The 19621-nt window shown below is 42.0% G+C and overlaps 1 long non-coding RNA gene across 1 annotated transcript; it reads right to left on the bottom strand.

The window, feature by feature from the left end:
* Positions 1-4078: 4078 nt before the first annotated feature.
* On the bottom strand, positions 4079-17737 carry LOC138066691 (uncharacterized). Its single transcript, XR_011140064.1, has 4 exons — positions 17684-17737; positions 17436-17558; positions 13370-13443; positions 4079-4953 (listed from the first exon to the last, which is right to left on the bottom strand). It is a non-coding gene; the product is annotated as an uncharacterized lncRNA (long non-coding RNA).
* Positions 17738-19621: the final 1884 nt, after the last annotated feature.

Genomic DNA, 19621 nt, shown 5'->3' with positions numbered 1-19621 from the left:
TTCTTCTAAAACTGCCTTCCTCTGAGAGGGCAGCCAACAGAGGCAGCCAACAGACACAGCAGTTTGCGCAGCAGTTTGCGCAGCACTGTCTGGGCTCTGTCTGGGCTGTGTTTGGGCCTTTTGTGGGCCTTGTTGGAAGTTGTGGAGGCTTTCTGGGGACCCCCGAGGAACTAGACGGTGCTTGCTGCTAGCAGGAAGGGAGAGCTGGGCAAGGACTCCTGCAGGGGACCTTGACTTAACTTCTCCTGGGAAGTTCTAGCCAGGTGGGGCTGCTGCTAACGAGCTCTCTGGGCTGCCCTGGTCAGAGGGAGTTGGGGGTTTTGTTTCAGGTGGCTCCTGATTGGGTGGGTCAAGCACCCTTGTGAGTCACTGCTAGGCAGAGGCCTATATAAGAGCCAGGCCTAGAGCACAGCTCCCAGAGTGCAGCCAATAGAGATGGTGAACAGATGCAGCAGTTTGTGCAGCAGTTTGCACAGCACTTTGTGCAGAAGGCAAAGAAGGCACCTCTCCATTTTGCACAGTGGTGTGTTCTTCCCTGGCCATGGTCATGACATGCCACAGAGCACACTCCCCAGTGGCTGCTGGAGGTGCTGCATCAGCTGTGTCTGAGGCTTCAACCCGGACAGACCCTCTGGCAGCAGATGCAGCTCTGCAGGTGTCAGGCTGCAGGGAGTGCCTGGGGCCTCTCTGTGAGGCCTGGGCTGACAGTCAGCTCTCTTGTGTGATGTGTGCTGTGGTTGACCAGTTGCATCGCCAGATAAAGGAGTTACAGGAGGAAGTTAGGAGGCTGCGTAGCATCCGAGAGGATGAGCAGGAGATTGACAGGGTGTTCTCGGAGACTGTTCAGCTCCAGGAGTCCCCACCCCCCACTGCAGTGGAGTTGTTGGAGGGCTCTGTACTGTGTGTAATGGTACATCATAATGCTGTTGAAGAGGGCTGGAAGCTGGTGACCTCTCGTAGAAGGAGAAAGGCTCTTGCTCCTCCTCAAGAGTTGCCTGTGAAGAACAAGTTTAGTGCCCTCCAAGCTGAGGAGGAGCTGGGCATGGCTCCAAGGGAGGCAACTGGCCTGGCAGACCCTGTGCCGTGCAGGAACCCCCGGAAGAAGCGGCGAGTGATTGTTGTGGGTGACTCCCTGCAGCAGGGGACAGAGGCACCTATCTGCCGACCTGACCTCTTGTCCAGAGAGGTTTGCTGCCTGCTGGGGGCTCGAATAAGAGATGTCCTGGAAAGACTGCCAAGGCTTGTCCATGCATCGGACTACTACCCTCTGCTGCTCTTCCGTGTGGGCGCTAACGACACGAAAGGCAAATTGGAAACCATCAAATGGGACTTCAGAGCTCTGGGAATGGTGGTGAAGGGTCTGGGAGCCCAGGTCGTTTTCTCCTCAATCTTACCTGTGAGGGGAAAGGATGGGATGAGGAGTAGACGAGTTTTCCAAGTTAACAGCTGGCTGTACCGCTGGTGTTGGCAACAGGGCTTTGGTTTCTATGACCATGGGACCCTGTTTGAAGATCAACGGCTGATGGGGAGCGATGGGATCCACGTTACCAAGCGGGGCACGTGTGTCTTTGCCAACAGATTGGCCAGCCTGGTAAGGAGGGCTTTAAACTAGGCAAGATGGGGGAAGGGGAGTGGTATAGTGGCAGGGGAGTCAGCAAAACACCGCTCAAGTCAGGATGCCTCCAGCGGTCTATGGAATGTGGAGAAGGGGACAGGCCACTTGGGAGGAATACAGGGACGTTGTCAGAGCGTGCAGGGATGCGACAAGGAAGGCTAAGGCCCAGTTGGAATTAAATCTGGCAAGGGATGTCAAGGACAACAAGAAGGGGTTCTTCAAATACATCAAGAGCAAAAGGAAGACTAGGGAAAATGTGGGCCCGCCGCTGAATGGGGCGGGTGCCCTGGTGACGAAGGATACAGAGAAGGCAGAGTTATGGAATGCTGCCTTTGCTTCAGCCTTCACTGCTAAGGCCAGTCCTGAGGAATTCCAGACCTTGGAGACAAGAGAGGAAGGCTGGAGAAAGGAAGACTCTGCCTTGGCGGAGGAGGATCAGGTTAGAGATCTTTTGTCCAAACTTGACATCCATAAATCCATGGGCCCCGATGGGATGCACCCACGAGTGCTGAGGGAGCTGGCGGATGTTATCGCTAGGCCACTCTCCATCATCTTGGAAAGGTCCTGGAGATCAGGAGAGGTGCCTGAGGACTGGAGGAAAGCCAGTGTCACCCCAGTCTTCCAAAAGGGCAAGAAGGAGGAGCCAGGAAACTACAGGCCTGTCAGCCTCCCCTGCATCCCTGGAAAGGTGATGGAACAGCTCCTCCTGAAGGTCCTCACTAAGCATGTGGAGGACAAGAAGGTGATCAGGAGTAGTCAGCATGGATTCACCAAATGGGAAATCATGCTTGACCAATCTGATAGCCTTCTCTGATGGAATGACTGTCTGGGTAGATGAGGGGAGAGCAGTGGATGTTGTCTCCCTGGACTTCAGCAAGGCTTTGGACACTGTCTCCCATCACATCCTGCTAGGTAAGCTCAGGAAGTGTGGGCTAGACGAGTGGAGAGTGAGGTGGATTGAGAGCTGGCTGGATGGCAGAGCTCAGAGGGTTGTGGTGAATGGCGCAGAGTCTAGTTGGAGGCCTGTGGCTAGTGGTGTTCCCCAGGGGTCAGTCCTGGGTCCAGTCTTGTTCAATATATTCATCAATGACCTGGAGGAAGGGACAGAGTGCCCCCTCAGCAAGTTTGCTGATGAGACTATAATTGGGAGGAGTGTCTGACACACCAGAAAGCCATGCTGCCCTTCAGAGGGACCTGGACAGGCTGGAGAGCTGGGCCGAGAGGAACCTCCTGAAGTTCCACAAAAGCAAGAGCAGGGTCCTGCCCCTGGGGAGGAATAACCCCAGGCACCAGGACAGGCTGGGGGTTGACCTGCTGGAAAGTAGCTCTGCAGAGAAGGACCTGGGAGTGCTGGTGGACAACAAGTTAAGCATGAGCCAGCAGTGTGCCCTTGTGGCCAAGAAGGACAGTGGTCTCCTGGGGTGCATGAGGCAGAGTGTGGCCAGCAGGACGAGGGAGGTGATCCTGCCCCTCTCCTCAGCCCTGGGGAGGCCTCCCCTGGAGTACTGTGTCCAGTTCTGGGCTCCCCACTACAAGAGAGACATGGCGCTACTGGAGAGAGTCCAGCGGAGGGCTACCAAGATGATTAGAGGGCTGGAGCACCTCTCCTCTGAAGAAAGGCTGCAAGAGCTGGGCCTGTTGAGCCTGGAGAAGAGAAGACTGAGAGGTGATCTCATCAACGTGTATAAGTATCTGAAGGGGGAGTGTCAAGAGGATGAGGCCAGCCTCTTCTCTGTGGTGCCCAGCAACAGGACAAGAGGCAATGGGCAGAAACTGAACCACAGGAAGTTCCATCTGAACCTGAGAAAAAACTTCTTCACTGTGGGGGTGACAGAGCATTGGACCAGGTTGCCCGGAGAGGTAGTGGAGTCTCCTTCGCTGGAGATATTCAAAAGCCGTCTGGATGTGATCCTGGGCAATATGCTCTAGAGGTCCCTGCTTGAGCAGGGAGGTTGGACTAGATGATCTCCAGAGGTCCCTTCCAACCTAAACCATTCTGTGATTTTATATCAGTGTTGAACAATATGGGGTTGTCCCTAGAAAAGTTAGTCAAGAAAATAGCTCGAGTCTGACCTATCTAAATGTAAACTTTTGATGTAAACATAAAGTAGAACTATGTTCATGGACCCAGAGATATTATTTGTTTTGTAGCTTTAGCCAACAAAAAGAAGCATCTTTAGGAATTCATCCAGGTGGAATAATGTCTAATTATTCTAGACCATCTGATAATCATCTGAGCCTCATGACAACATAGTTCTTTTGTCCACTTCCCTTTACAAGTTTGTTGCACTATTTGTGGATAAAGTGGCTGTGGTGTGATCTGATGAAATAGTTTGCAAGGCTCACGAGGCTTTTATCTTCATTTTGAAGTGGTTTGGTTTCCAATAAGGACTGTTTTTCCATTGGTTTTCAGAGTCCATGTAAAACTGGCTCAGAAATTGGATTTAAGTTCCAGGAAAAAGATGAAGTTTTGAAAAAGAATTTTATTTGAAAATCTGGTCAATAACCCCCTTTCCCTCCTCCCTCCCCCTAGCCAATGATACTTTTATAGAATTCTAATTCCATAACGTTTGTTCCAGTAAACCCTGTTTCATCACTGCAGCAGGGATGGATTAGTGATTCCAGAAGAAAATATGCTCCCTATTTTCACTATTTGAGCAGCCAGGGAAGCTGGTGCAGAGCTGGGCAGCTCACCTGCCCATCAAGTGGGCAGCCTGTGGATCCAGCCAGCTGGCTGCCCAATAGCCAGGGCAGCCCAGGAAGCCGAATAATCTGCCCGCTAGAAAGGCATCTGCTCAGATGTGGTCTCCCAGGGAGTCTAGGAGCAGGGCAGCCAGGGAAGCCTCTACCAGCTCTTGAGGCTACTGTGTGAATTATATGTAACGGCCTGCGCCCAAACCTACCGCAAGAGTTAAGCAAGATGGTGCTTCGTAAGGCCTCTGACTTCAGTCAGAGCCCTACATCAAGCCCTAACATCATCTTCACATGCTCAGAACAGACATAATGTATTAGACAAAAGGAGTAATTTAAATTATAAGCAAGGTATTATCCCTGTATCTAAGCATGTGGTAGATTGCTTTTGGAGGATTATAGTCATTCTGTAGGCTGGATATTTTAAGAAACGTCAATGTACGCATCCAACTTGAAAGAAAAGTGCAGCTTTTTCTGTAGTGGCATTCTTCCCTGCCTTCCAGATAGGATGAAGCAGGGGGATCTACTAGTACACAAAGAGGATCGTCAAGCAGACTTCCTTCTTCAAACAGGCTCTTATGAACAATCCTGCAGAGCAGTGTGAGATGGTGAGAGCTCTAGCCTTTTGACTTCTCAGGGAGTGATCACTGGGGAATAAAAAGAAATCAGAAATAAACAGAATAAGAAGGATAAATTTAAGCACCCCCTCCCCCCCCAAAAAAAAAAGGAAAGAAAGATAATCTCAACTTATTTACAGCACCCAGAGGGGGAAAAAAAAAAAGGTGGGTAGTGATTTGAAGTAAAAAAAATAGTGCTAGAATTGCTGTCAAAGATAATTTATTAAATGAGATAAAAGCTGTTATAAAATGCCCTCAAAAGGCCTTTCAAGCTCTGTTTTTTCCTACTCATTTCCCCAAAGGTTAAAAAGTTTCTAATGTTTCCTTTCTATCCAAACACCTGTCAAATTCCTATTTTAGTTTGATTTTAATTAGGAGCAGGAACTAATACTCTACTAATTAATTGAGCATCTTCCTTTCCCAATTCCTCTGCTGCCTCTTCTTCTACTCAGATAACTCACCAAATAGGATTGCTCTACAGCCATGAAATTCCCGAAAATAAGACTGTGAAGATAATAAACAGTTGAACACTCAAACTAATATATTCAAATTTATTCACATGCTCTTTATTAATCATTTAAATTTTGGTAGAAGTGAATATCTTGAAAATAGTTGATATAAACAGCACATTTTCATGTGTTTGATAATGTAGTTGCTATCTATCTATATCTGGACATTGTGTATGAACTGCTTGAATGAAAGCAGAAATGGATCACTGTTTTTTAATGCAGATTGTCTTTTATTCATCTGAGATTGCTCTGCTGATATAATGATATTATTTCCACATGCTTTGCTCTCAAAATACTGTTCTGCAACTTGGCAGACTACGTACTTTCTATAAACTTAATTCCAGTGACCACAGAAAGTATATGGTTCATTTCAGTTAGGTAACTGTCCCTTATTTATTCTCTAGAGCTTTTCTACAACAAACCTCTCACACCACATTCTTGATCAGTATTAAATGAATGACTTGCTGCAAAGAAAGGTGAGAGAACTACAGAGAAATGTACTTTGTAAGGTCTTTAAAAAGCAGTTGACCCCATGCTTAGCCTGAAAGGGGGCTGAGATTGTAGGAGTAGGAGGAAAGACATTTGGTTTACTTTATTTAAATTAGTTCTCCCACCCCTACTAACCTCTTACTAGGAAAAGGGGATGCAATTTCTTCTGGAACCATTTAGGAATGACATTTCTAAACGTTAGGAATAAGCTTGGAATAACGTTTCTGTATGCTTACAAAGCAGGTGTTCTATAGCACTATCCTTGATGCACCTTCAGAGCATGCTAAACTGTATTAGATTGCCACATCAGCAAAATAAATTTTTCTGGTACCATCACACCCAAAACTACTAATTTTGAGAGATAATATCACTTCTGGGAGTTGACAAACACCCGAGTAGAATGTTCCTGGATCTTATCACCTTGTGAAACTTTATCATACTAACATAGATAAAATGAATGCACCGAAAAATATACCGGGGGCAGGCTTCAATGGAATCTGTATGATGCCTTTGTTGGAAATCACAATTTATTTTTAAACTAAATGGCAAAAATCAACAATCATAAACCCATGATTAATCTATGCTGTTTTTGTACATTTGAGTGCTTGATTTCTATTATTAAAATGGTCAGCTTAATCAACAAAAATATGGAAGGTTCCAAACTTGAAATTTGAAAATATTCCAAAAATATGAAATATTTTTATCAGCACCACTTCTTCAGTTATTGACCCCACTTTAGTGAAAATTGATAAGATCTTATAAAGACTTTCAGTGACTTCTCATCTGGTTAGGTCATTCTTTACAAAATAAAGGAGACAGAGCCTTAAGTAGCTACACTGATAGCTAAATGCTAGCTTTAATTTTTAAGCAGTTGTAATGAGTTCCTCCCTTTAAAAATAGGCTGAAGAAAAGGCTGAGTTGTCATGTGGGAATGTTGAAGACAAAATAAATAATAAAATATTTTTCAAAACCCTAAAAATCAGGAAAACTACTCCATCTATTCATTTCTATCTGCTCTATCACACAAACTTACACCTAACACCTTCCACAGATACCTCATTATTTTACTATTTATTTGCATATCAATCTCTCTTTTTTTCTTGGAAGTGACAGGGCTTTTTTGATTTAAGTACATTTGGATATGTCAGCAATTTAGGTACGTATGTTTATACAAATGTGTGGGAGATATCTCACCTAATTGTAACCAATTACCTAGATGTGGTCACCTTTTCAGAGAAAAAGATACATTGAGGAAACAAAGGGAAACGCTGAAGAGTAAGAATTTAGCATTCCACAACATTTATATTCATATATGAATTAGACTGATACAGCAGGCATGTGAGGTCAGTGAGCATGTGAACAAAGGAGTCTCAGTCAATAAAATCTACTCAGATTTGCAATAGATGTTTTCAGAAATTCCCTTGACAAAGATACTTACAAAGGGTTCAATTCAGTTGCTCATAAATGAGTATTTAGTTCCATTTGAGAAGCCCAAAGCATTTAAGACAACTATGTCAGTCTCTGTGTACATCGTGAAACTTATGAGAGAAACACACCTTTCTGAAATGGCAAGTGAAGGCTGGGTGGGATACATGGGGATTTCAAATGGCAGTAGGTTTGGTCATTAATTGGACCCTAGGGATGATGAGATTCAGCTGAAGATTAAGATGTATAAATTGAGGTGTTTACATGTGGGTGCCTCTAGGCATGCTAAGTGTTTAGGCTTTCATTGTTGTTGATGGAAATCAAGTCATTACAGTTACTGGAGGCTAAGCAGTGATTCAGCTCACCTAAAGGAGATATCTAGCGGCTGTTCATAAGTGGAAACCTCTCCATTGATTGAACATAGGCACCTTAGGAGCTTGGGAGCCTAGCCTTGATCACATGGAGGTACTCACAATTTTAGTTATTTTAGATAAATAAATTTAAGTATCTTAATCTCTCCCGTCTGAAGCTATGACAGATTAAAAGAAAGGAAGAATAGATACAAAAGATACAAAAGATATAAAAGATATATAAGATATAAAAGATATAAAAGATACAAAAGATACAGAGAAGGCAGAGTTATTGAATGCTGCCTTTGTTTCAGTCTTCACTGCTAAGGCCAGTCCTGAGGAATTCCAGACCTTGGAGACAAGAGAGGAAGGCTGGAGAAAGGAAGACTCTGCCTTGGCGGAGGAGGATCAGGTTAGAGATCTTTTGTCCAAACTTGACATCCATAAATCCATGGGCCCCGATGGGATGCACCCACGAGTGCTGAGGGAGCTGGCGGATGTTATCGCTAGGCCACTCTCCATCATCTTTGAAAGGTCATGGCAATTAGGAGAGGTGCCTGAGGACTGGAAGAAAGCCAATGTCATGCCAGTCTTCAAAAAGGTCAAGAAGGAGGAGCCAGGAAACTACAGGCCTGTCAGCCTCACCTGCATCCCTGGAAAGGTGATGGAACAGCTCCTCCTGAAGGTCCTCACTAAGCATGTGGAGGACAAGAAGGTGATCAGGAGTAGTCAGCATGGATTCACCAAAGGGGAATCATGCTTGACCAATCTGATAGCCTTCTCTGATGGAATGACTGTCTGGGTAGATGAGGGGAGAGCAGTGGATGTTGTCTCCCTGGACTTCAGCAAGGCTTTGGACACTGTCTCCCATCACATCCTGCTAGGTAAGCTCAGGAAGTGTGGGTTGGATGAGTGGACAGTGAGGTGGATTGAGAACTGGCTAGATGGCCGAGCTCAGAGGGTTGTGGTGAATGGCGCAGAGTCAAGTTGGAGGCCTGTGGCTAGTGGTGTCCCCCAGGGGTCAGTCCTGGGTCCAGTCTTGTTCAATATATTCATCAATGACCTGGAGGAAGGGACAGAGTGCACCCTCAGCAAGTTTGCTGATGATACTAAACTGTGGGGAGAGGCTAACACACCAGAAGACTGTGCTGCCATTCAGAGGGACCTGGACAGGCTGGAGAGGTGGGCGGAGAGGAACCTCCTGAAGTTCAACCAAGGCAAGTGCAAGGTCCTGCACCTAGGCAGGAATAATCCCATGCACCAGTACAGGCTGGGGGTTGACCTGCTGGAAAGTAGCTCTGCCGAGAAGGACCTGGGAGTGCTGGTGGACAACAAGTTAAGCATGAGCCAGCAGTGTGCCCTTGTGGCCAAGAAGGCCAATGGTCTCCTGGGGTGCATGAGGCAGAGTGTTGCCAGCAGGTGGAGGGAGGTGATCCTGCCCCTCTCCTCAGCCCTGGGGAGGCCTCCCCTGGAGTACTGTGTCCAGTTCTGGGCTCCCCAGTCCAAGAGAGACATGGCACTCCTGGAGAGAGTCCAGCGGAGGGCTACCAAGATGATTAGAGGGCTGGAGCATCTCTCCTATGAAGAAAGATTGCAAGAGCTGGGCCTGTTGAGCCTGGAGAAGAGAAGACTGAGAGGGGATCTCATCAACGTGTACAAGTATCTGAAGGGGGAGTGTCAAGAGGATGAGGCCAGCCTCTTCTCCGTGGTGCCCAGCGACAGGACAAGAGGCAATGGGCAGAAACTGAACCACAGGAAGTTCCATCTGAACCTGAGAAAAAACTTCTTCACTGTGAGGGTGACAGAGCATTGGAACAGGCTGCCCAGAGAGGTGGTGGAGTCTCCTTCGCTGGAGATATTCAAAAGCCGTCTGGATGTGATCCTGGGCAATATGCTCTAGAGGTCCCTGCTTGAACAGGGAGGTTGGACTAGATGATCTCCAGAGGTCCCTTCCAACCTAAACGATTCTGTGATTCTGTGAAGAAGAAAAAAGGTAGAAATGTATGGTCAGTTTTTTTCCACTATGATTAACAGTGAAGTTCCACAGCGTTTTCTAATATTCAGTATATTCATATATGATCTGGAAAAGCAGGTGAACAGTGATATGGTCAAGTTTTGTTATGGTAACAAAGGTGAAAATCGGTTGTAAGAAGCTGAAGAAGGACTTCGGGATATCACATGACTGAGCAATTAAATAGCAGATGAAATTCATTAGAGAAATAAAAGATTTGCACATTGGAAAAAACAGTCTGAACTTCAACTTTCAGGTTAAAATAGATTTATAACAATGTCAGTTCTATGCTCAGTGTTAGTCTAACAAGCAAATATAATTTTAGGGTAAAACAAAAGGAATATAAAAGAAAATATTATAATGCACCTGCATTAAGTTATTATAATACATATATATCTTGAATATGATGTACAATTCTGATTCCCTCATCTCAAAATGGGTACGCGTGAAACTAGAAAGATAGTCAAAAGGCTGCCCTTATCTCCACAAAGTTGATTAAAAGTTTGGAATAGCTTTGATACAGGAATGATTGAATACACTTGGACTCTTCAGCCAGGAAAAGAGATAACAGACAGTGATTTGAAAAATCATGAGTGGCATGGAGAAGGTGCCTAAAATTCACTGCTCTTCTAATAGAAGAATGAGATATCAAATGAACTTAGTGTGTAACACCTTCAAAGCAAACAACAAAGGAGCTATACTGCGCAATGCAAAGTTATGGAACTCCTCAATGAAAGATGTTGTGGATGCTACATGTTTACATGAACTTAGAAAACAACTAAATAAAGGCAGAGGTATCAAGATCTATCAAATGCAAACATGCTACCTCAGGCTCAGGAAGGTGTAGCATTGCAAAGCACAAGAAGATGGGGTGAACATCTCAGGGAAATGGCATTATATGTTTGCCCTGTATCTTCTTCCCAACCTAAACAAAATGCTCTAAACAGAGCATCTGTCATTGGCCAGCTCGGGAGACAGGACAGTGGGCCTGATCAAGCATTGGCCCAACTCAGGTGGAGCATTGGCTCAGCTCAAAGTAGCCAGTCTTATGCTACGCTTTTTTGTTTAGATAAAGATATATTATTACAGTATTTAGGTTATATTTAAATCACTTTAACCTGGAGGAAAATTTACATGATAGCCACCCATATTTAAATAAAGATTACACTTTTCCTCCAGCTGTCAAGGCAGAAAATGTTAGAATTTTATTAATATACTGAGAAATGTATTTGCATTATACTCCATAAAGTGATCTCAATCTCTGCTAGGGTGAAAGTAATTTAAAAGCTACTTTTTTATAAAATAGTTTTACAGACTTATTAAAGTAATTAAATATCTCTATGAGAGAGACAGAATTGTTGATATACTAAAGTCTGAAGCACATTATAGCTGTATTTCTTCATCAGGATAGTGCTTTAAATCAATTATATCCTACTAAAATGTCTGTTTTATTAAAATACACGATTTGTGGAATTTCTGTAAAAGTAATTAATAATGGCCTTTTAACATAGACTGTACACAGTCTGCATACTGTACATGTGAATGTGTGAACCATACACTACACCTTTATGCAGCATTTTAAAATCACTTAATTGCTGTCATAAATCATTTAAATGAATCTTGATTTGAGTAATTATTTTTGATTGGTTCAGTGTGCTGTTTTACTTAATACATTGTGTTTTTCTAATTGGCCAAGATTTTAATAACAAATTACAAAAGGATGTGGGGGAGGATGAGTGGTACAACTAGCAGTTTTAATATATGTGGTGTGCTGAACTCAGTTAATTAATCCAAACAGCAGTGTTTGAAATGGCATCTGGTTGATGCAACTGGAAGTGCTTTTATAATCCTAAAATGCTCTTTAACTAATCTATTCAGGCTTCTTAATTTGGTATTTTTAATTACTGTTATTATTTGAAATAAAACATATTAGGTTAAAGAAGTCTATGGTCATTGGTATCTTCAGGGTATATTCTCCGTACACAGTTTCATTTGGAATTATTTATCCTTAAATAAATTTGGGAAATGTTGAGATTTAGCATTCTGCTTTGAGAGACAGAGCAAGAGTATACCTACAGTGTCCTTGGAGCAGATCAGAGAACTCGTTCTGACCGTGAGGGCTGGGCTTATCAGGAATGTTGTTCTGCTGTAATTATGCCCATTCTATTTCTTTTGCAGATAGTGTATTCTCAGATAATTTCTTCCAGAATAAATAATCTCTCCAGAAGGCAGAGAATCAGCTGGTCTACAGAGAAGAAACCAATGGGGACTGTGATTCTGGAAGTGGTTATATTTTAACTGTTCTGGTTTAGACATTCCAGGTGGATACCTTTTTATAGAATAAGACTTCTACTTTGTGAAAAGTGGATTTATTTTGGCTTGAAAGAAGGGTTTTTCAGCAAAGGGAAAGCTGAGCATGCTAGTACTATTTCCACTTATGATCCTAAACGGAGACTACTCTGGAGGAAAGAGACACCAATCCCGTTAATTTTGGCTCATTGTTTGAGTTCAGCCCCTGCACACTGGAGAATTGAGAACAGGTATTTACATCCATATAAGCACAGCTTATGGATAAAACAAGGGATTTATCTACCCTGCAAGTTCCATTTGGCCTCTCTTTTCTATACCATCAGATTTGGCTACTGCAGCAAGATAGTAACAACAACATATTTCTGGACATTCCTACCACAGATCAAATGCCACTGCCCCATGCAGCAAGCTTTCCTGCTAGCCCTAGAAACTGCATTTTTCTGAGACATTAGCGCGGTAAGAAGACCACGGCTTGTATTGCCTGCTAAATATTGAACAAGAGCATCTAAAGTAGGTACCTTTTGTGGGTCTAAGTCTTAGGTTCTTACGCCAACTTACTTGTGCTAAGTGGATGTAAAACAGTGCCTGTGACTGAAATAGATTCAATAAAGCTTTAAACTAGGTATCACCGGTACTGATGTCTGTGCAACTGGAGCAGGACACAGCTCAGCTCGTATTGGTACACCCATCCAAAAAAATAGATGTTAGCAGCAGCATGGATGTGTCCTGAAGCAGTAAAAACGTGGCTGGGAAAGTCCTTTTAATACTCTTTTTCTTAATCTCTGACTTTAAAAAAAGAGATAAGCACATTAAGAATACTATTCAAATTGCAGAAAAGGAGTTCAAAATAAAATATAAGGGGTAAAATTAAAATTTGAAACTCTCCCCTGCTCTCAGCGTTAAAAGGAGTGTCTAATGCTATTTTCGTTTCACATTAATTTAGTTGAAAAATTGGTTAAACTCCACAAAATATTTCAGACAAAAAATGCATGTTTCAAATAATATCCTTTTTTTAACAGGGAGAAGTGCTGGCCAGAAACAAGGGCATCAGCCTTTGTGTTGGAACTTTAGCTTCATTTTGTTTTCTATGTGCTGCTCCAGAGCAGACTTTAGAGAAATCACTTAGGACTTTAAAGCTACATATGGTGCTTGAGTGGGACTTCAGAAAGCACCTAGGGAAATGCAAGCAGGTAGGTACTAAAGTAGCTCTAAAATTAGTCTTGTGTTTCCAGTGCCCTCAATTATACTTCAAAAGAGTGCTATAAGATTACATGAAATTAAAATCATCATGCACTCACTTACTGTCCTAGTGGGTACCATCCAAACTATAAACATCATACCACAGTGAGTACCTTAAACACCACAGATCTTGTTTTTAGGCAGACATCTTCGTACATTGTCAGTTTGAAGTCCTTGGATGCATCGTCTGAAAGGCAAGGTGGCCTTTAATGAGAGAAGAAAGATCCAGCACTCCAAATTCCAGCCATCTCTTCATATGCAGTGCTGCCTTCACTACGCCTAGACAGTCTTGAGGTAAAGAGAGGTTGCCTTGAAAAACCCTGGGTGGAGATATATCCTTCCAGTCTACGTCATGCTGTTTATTTTTAGATACTAATGATTACCATAGAGTTTCAGAGTAACAACGTCTCACTCCACCCACAGCTCTCTCAGGACCTAGTTATTCGTAAGGTTCTCAGAAAAAGGCTGTGATCTCATATAACCGGGCTATCCAGAACAGGGATTTAAGTCAGAGTGGAAGTCTTGGCTCAGGATTTTCTGGCTTTTCTTAGGTTGCAGTCAGGTGGTTAGTGTTACTGAACAAAGTTTGTGTGTGCGAGTTGGTATCAGACTCTTGATCCTATTTTGTTGCTCTGTACAATATTGTAGTTTGTTGTAATAATTACACGCTAATGTAATTATAGACTTCTTTTCATTTTAATTTTTTTTCATGGCAACAGCTCTGGTGAGTTTTTTATTTAAAAAAAAAACAGATACAAATTACAGTGAAAATGATAGGTAAATTGGGGGAATATATGCAAATGGATCAGTAAAACACTAAGTGAATAACACAGATAAAGAAAAGAAAAAAGGACATTGGACAACCTCTTCAGAAAGATGCAGGCAAAGAAGAAGAAAAAGACCTTCTCCTTGCACCAAAGGTTTCAACAATTGAACAGACTAGATCTCTTCACGTCCGCAAAGAGGCAGCTCAGCACCCTTAGTTTTTACTGGACAAAAATACTGGCCAGCATCACATAGCATCAGGACCACAGTCTCTTTTTCTCATCCCTCCCGGCTTCCTTTCTTGAGGAAATGATTCAGTGAAACCCACAGTGAATAACATAGCCCAGTTATTATTGTAGGAAAGTAATAAGCAAGCAAAAGAGCTTTGCTGAAAAACAGGTAACATGGGAAATCCTCCAAAAGATTGACATCTCTTGCAGGTATAGGGCAACCTCCATTTCTGAAAATATGTGTATATATGCTTGATTTTATGTGCTTTGCCATGAGTATTTGTTCAGTTATGAGACCTGAGTTATATCTACAGTAGGCTGTATGAAGCTTGCTCTTTCCATTGTCTGCACAGGGGGCCAACAATTATCAGCCCTGGTTACTGGGCCAAATCACTAGCACACCTGAACACCTGGACTGAATGGGACAAAAGTCACTGCATCAGTCAAACACGGATACCCCCCCTGCATATGCCAACTACCAGCCTTGGAGGATTGTGTTAGCACAAGATGGATCATTGAACTAGTTAACGCTGAATTTTTAACAGGGAGTTATTTCTTTTTGCGCAAGGCCATATCAGATCAACTCCTTTCTCAAACTTTCTGAGAAGCATTTGAGAATGCATTTGAAAGATTGCACTCAAGGTCTTGATTCAATAAGCTAATCTAAGTTTTTCTCTAATGTGTTGACAGGCTAAAACCTCAAAGAGGGCTTTTACTTGCTGTATTGTTTAATGCTAATCTGTTTTATTCTCAGTGGGTTCTTGTCGCACTGTCTTTACCATAACTAAATATCTTCCATTAAGACTATAAGTGATGGGACTGAAATCTGCAATATTTAGGGGGCTCATAGAATGGTTTTCCCATTATATGCAATCATTGTCATAGGAGAAATTCATTTGCAGCATGTCTTCCAATATTCATTGGGTGTTGACATTCCATGCATACGACATGGTTTGATTAGAAAACTGTAAAACCAAAACAAACAATGTAAGGGATGCATTGGAACTATCCATGTGAAAGATGTTTTTCTTCATAGAAATATTCTACGTAAAACTGATCATCACAAGATATAAAAGTCTTAGATTACACTCAGAGAAGATTTTATATTAAATCATAAGTCCATGAGTACTTTGTAGACTTAGCAATTAGTTAATGTTATATACAAATATCACTTCTACCTCAAAAATGCAAACACATTTAGGGAGCAAGAGGAGCTTCTCAATACATGATAACATTACATGCAGGTTTAGGGAAGAAATTAAAAATTACATCCAATTGAAACAGCAAGGGGAATTTAGGTAGGCAGAACATAATTACCCAGGCTGGAATTTGGCCAAGATACTGGGGCTAACACTCTTTCCCTTTTGAAAATTGCCAGGAGATCTTTAATGAGAACAAGTGCCAAGGGATCTTTAATGAGAACAGGTCAGGACCTTCGTTTGATATCTCAGCTGAAACACAGCAATCTCAGCAGCTCCACACTACCTAACACAAGGCTGGAGCATAAGTTCAGATCTGACTCAAAAAGAAGAGTGACACTGGAAGGATCATCACCTCCTCCTTTCATACCCTGCTCTCTGTGTTTTTCTCCCACCCCACAGCCTAGCAAAGTGCTGTTTGTCAGGTACGGAGCAGAACATAAGAAGATCAGTCTTTCTTTTTAAATGTGTTTGGCTTAGTCATCGCTGTTTCCACCTGGTATTTTCTGCTGGGTAAATCTGTAAATGGGTCCTGGCTGTTTTTGAATGGTGAGCTGACCACGGACAGCAAAGTGGAGTTCTAGACATGAGAGAACACGATTATGACCGGAAACGCAAAAGCAGAAAGTGAACCATTCTAGTAATTTGAATAACTTGCATTCATTAGTAAAAGTCCTTAAAATAGTTTTGCAATGACAGCTTTAAATTATCAAAAAAGTCTTTTCAATTGGGTTAATATTTTAGCATGTGTTTTGTCAATTCAAATATTGTCTTTCTGACCTTCCCATTTTTGGGACTTATAAAGATGATATTTTGGCTATTTCTATTAAAGTTTCCATGGTTCAGGTATGACATATTCCAATTAATTTGAATACTGTAATCCAATCACTTACAAAGCAGCCACCAAAAAAAAAAAAAAAGAGCGGAAAAAGTGAGCTTAATTTCAAAATGCTATTGAATTCAAACTACACATGTTAATAAACACTACAGTTTTCAGATGCACTGAGTAGGCTCGGCTTCTGTTTATTTCAGTTTATTTCTACTGATGGCACATGATCACAGGATAAAAATGTGCTTGGCAGGATTAGGCCCGAAGCCCAAACAAACTAATTTAAAGATACTTCAATAATATTTGCAAGGTTAGCAAATACAATCACACAAAAGGCAGTTGCTCCCTATTTGTCTTCCATTTATTCCCACTAGGTCAACAACCAGCACAGCTGGTCCCAGATGGTCCATGGCTTGCACAGCTAAAGAACACTGACCTGGTTTGACTGATCAAGCTACAAGAAACTCCAGTGGTTACAGGTGGCTAAATTTGCCCTTAGCTTCCAAACATTAGAGGTATCACTTTAAAAAAGGTTTGATGGAGTTTATTAAAATACCCTTTCTGCTACTCTTTTTTGCTCACCATGTACCTGTAAGCAGATCCTCCTCCTCCCGCAAAAAAAACACTAAGGAAAATATTCTTTGATGTTTCTGCACAAAATGGAAAGATAGCTTTCTTCAGCTGGATGTGCCACTCAATCCATACGCTCTGCAGAATTCGTGACTACATCAGTCTGTTGATGGACTTTATGTGCTGTAGTATAATAACATAATAGCATACTTACTTCCACTTTGACTGCTTTCCATGCCTAGTGAATCCTAAAGATCCTATTTCTGCATTACTTAAACTATACACTGTACCTTCCCTCAGGCTAACGTTGTCAGCTGAATAGTCTCTTGAGAAAAAAACTGCACAGCAATCAAGAGTTAGGAAATGTAAGTCACCCTCAGCTTTCTTGGCATAACAGTATGATTTTGAGTAATATTTCTTAGGAACATAAAATAATTTATATAGTATATAAAGTATATACTTATAGTAAACATGTGGGTTGACAAAGGAACCTGAGAAATTTGTCTCAAAGGTCTCATTTACTATGACATTTGCAATTACTCTCTTTTATCTGACATCTTGATAACAATGACATACCTTATCTTACCTGGTAAAAGAGCAATTACAAATTGTTTTGAAAATTCAGCACCTCGAAGACTTCAACATGAAGGGATTCAAGGATCCACCAGGTACAGAAGGAGCTTAGCATAACAAGGAACCAGGACCTGAACTGGGGACAATTAGAAATGTGAGAGATTGCACAGCCACACCACCACCTCCTCTTCCCCTGACAAGTGATGGCATCACATCATAGACCTGGTTGGAGCGGCAGAGAGTTCAGCCTCGCTCTCATACCTTTCCTCCAAGCAAATCTGCCTCTAACCCCAAACATTAGAAATCAGCATCAACAAAGTCCATTGTCCAAAGTTCAGCAGGCAGTTCACCAAAATCAGGTGACTGGCTTGAAAACTGTGTCTTATCTGAATTTTGAGCTGTTAAACTTTATTACTTGCTCTTTTCATCCACTTGTATTACCTCACCACATGACCTCAGGAACTGGAACTTTAAGAATACTTGATCCCAGAAGAGTTTTGAGAATCTCTAGAAAATTAATAACCTGAATTTTACACATTGTTATACATATATATGTGTGCATACATACATATGTATGTATGTGCATATATCCAGTTTAACAGAGAGGACACAAATGAAGGTCTAAGTATCTGGATGTTTGGATATGTGTTCACATTATTGAGCTTTGTTTCATGCTGCACTGTATGTCCAAACAGACACTATCTCTATTATGATTAGTTCATAATAGCATGGAGCTCCTGGCCAGGACAGCTCCCAAATTTCACTGAGAGAATCTCTGAGTGACTGGACTTACAAACCTGAAAAGCTGACTTCATTAACAGTGTGGCATGGTTTCTCATTTGCAAGACAACATCTCTCCAACAGGTATTTATATGCTCAGTTTGCCTCTGAGTATGTTTAGATAGACATATAATAGACTATATACATAAGTGTATATTTGTACTTTCCAAACACATGTGAAAGGTAAACCTGAAAACATTAAGAGGCCTAGTTTGAATAAGCCATGAAAAACTCCCAAGGGAGTCAAGAGTAACAAGGAATCCAAAAAACTATGCAAGTAAGGAGAGTGTTAGAGGAAGACCTCTAAAAAGAGATTCTCCTATATCTGTGCAAAAACAGTAAGAAAAAGAATAGTGTTACCTAAATGGGACCATCCCTTTCTCTTGGGCTAATCTATGGCAGTTACAGTGAATTCATCAAACAAGAACTTTCAGAACATAGAAAGGTCCTGATTCACTCAAGACCTGGTTCCCATTTTGCAGGACAATGCCTCACAGCTGCCCATTTCCTCAACTGTTAGCTCAGCATGAGGATGATGAGGATGAGTCGTGCCTTTCAGCAAATTTGTTTGCTGTGGTCAAGTGTTTGCCATGATTTCTTCATTTGTGCCTGGGGTTTACAGGTGGTCTCTCTTATCCGTTTTTTGGATAGGTCCAACACAACTTTAGTTTCCAAGATTAGAGACATTAACCCAGCATAGACAAGACCTCAGAAGATATAGATGTTTAATTAAACATAAACTTGCTGAAATATCCAGTGTTCACTGAGCCACTACTAATAAAAGTTTAACTTCAGTTTCATTTAACTCCCCTGGCCACTACCAGAAAACCAACACAATTTTTAATCTATGGCAAACCAGGTAGCTGTACAGAAAGCAGCATATAGTATGTCCAGCTTCTGGGCTCGGTTCACAGAAGGGATTTACCTAAGTTCACATTCACCATAACATTCACTTTACCCCACAGCAAGGTCTTTTATAACTTTTGTACAAGCTGGCTGACCAGAGATAAGAGCTAATAGTGCATGTTTTTACTTGCCCTTACATACACAAGATTAGTGAGCAACAAATCCTGGAAGTGCTGGGCCTGTTTCAGATAACCCCTAGCACATTGGAGTGAGTATTTGAAGTTTGCTAAAATTGCTGTCATTTCTTGGGCCTGCAAATTTGGCCTAGAAGTAAACACAGGGTGCAATAGCATATTGCTGTGAAAAGATGAGGTAAAAGTGGACATTTCATACCCTTCTGAAAGATTCAGCTATGGCAATTGCCAAAGGGTTAAAGGAGAAGAGTTTTCATTTTATGAGCATTGCCTCACCCATTCTTTGTCAAGATACTGACTAAGCCTCAATATGGTAGAAAAGAAACTGAAGAGGTCTTTGCTTGGCAGTGGGTCGTGAACAGCTGTGAAAATAAATGAT

The sequence above is a fragment of the Struthio camelus genome, chromosome 3 (genome assembly GCF_040807025.1).
Source record: "Struthio camelus isolate bStrCam1 chromosome 3, bStrCam1.hap1, whole genome shotgun sequence".
Lineage (NCBI taxonomy): Eukaryota > Metazoa > Chordata > Aves > Struthioniformes > Struthionidae > Struthio > Struthio camelus.
The sequence above is the reverse complement of the archived record's forward strand: the minus strand, read 5'-3'. Positions and strand labels throughout refer to the sequence as shown.